Consider the following 1,430-nt stretch of genomic DNA (forward strand, 5'->3'; position numbering starts at 1 on the left):
ATCCCAAGAAATTGCTCGGTGAATATCAGTGTGAGGAAATTTCCAAAAAACATTCTTTGGAAGTAAGTCATCAGTGAAATATATGAATCAACCCATTTGAATGTTACCTCAACATCCCGAAGACCAACATTCTTCAAGGTTTCTTCTGTCTCAGAGGCATTAAGTCCTATTGTGGACTTGTAAATCTTTTCCATGTCAGAGGAAAAACGAAGGGGAAAGTCTGATGAAAGGTTGGCAAGCTGATCCCCAGGAATGAGGCAGACTGGGCAGGGAAATTTGCTGTTGACCCCATGAATGAGGGCAATAACACATCTGCACAGAAAATTGTGAAGTTCAATGTAAATTGCAGATGTCAATACTTACTGCTCCTCATAGTCTGCAGATGCAATAAGCACAATGGGAAACATCCACCGTTCAATATCAGCAGTTGTTAGGTGGTAGCCAGTTTCTGCATATTGCTCAACAGACTTCAAGATTTCATAGAATGCCTTATGCCAGACAACTCTTTTGAAATTCACATATTTCTTTTTTCCAGTTTCACGAGGTCTTAGCAGTGCCCCCCCTATTCCTGCAGGAATCCGGTCATTCCGGTGGAATTCCGGTGGATTCCGGTGGAATGGAATTTAGCAGAAGGCCCTGCTAAATTGTTTATTCCGGTGTTTTCCATTCCAGTGGAATTCCGGTGGATTCCGGAATGTACACCGGAATGTTCCCCGGAATGGTCTTCCCCGGAATGGGCAGGAATGGTGTTCCCCGGAGTGGGCAGGAATGGGATTCCAGTCCAATCTGTTTATTTTATTTATTTGTTACTGTATTATAGTTTATTTATTTTCAATGGATCACAAACAATGTTTGTTTGGTGAACATGCTCACCAAACATGGCCACCCTCTTCTTCCACCACCACCACCATGCTTGTCACCGCCGCCAACGCCACGCCATCACCGTCACCCATAGCCACCACCGCCAACGTCGCTCCTCGATCACCCATGGCCACCACAACCACCAACATCGACCACGACACCCTTCAACAACAATGCAGCGACGCCACGTCACGAAACAACGAGCGCCGTAACCCACGAAAACACCCAACACCCACGAAAACAACGCCCCTGGACACAAAACAACACCCGACGGGCACAAAACGACGCCCACCGCCCATGTACACCGCCAGCGCCCACAAAAACCATACCCCGCCCACGAAAACATCCCACCACCCACCGAAAAACACGAGCGCCCACCGAAAAACACGCGCCGCCCACCGAAAAACACGCACCGCCCACACGACACACGACGGCACCACGCCGCCTACCAAAACCACCACGTCGACACCAACGCCACCCACGACGACGCCCCCAACAGCAACCAACTCCCACGACGACGGCGTCGACAACGCCCACGAATAACGCAAAAACACGGACACACGACGAAA

This window comes from Laccaria bicolor, genomic scaffold (assembly GCF_000143565.1).
Source record: "Laccaria bicolor S238N-H82 LACBIscaffold_56 genomic scaffold, whole genome shotgun sequence".
In the NCBI taxonomy this organism is placed as follows: domain Eukaryota; kingdom Fungi; phylum Basidiomycota; class Agaricomycetes; order Agaricales; family Hydnangiaceae; genus Laccaria; species Laccaria bicolor.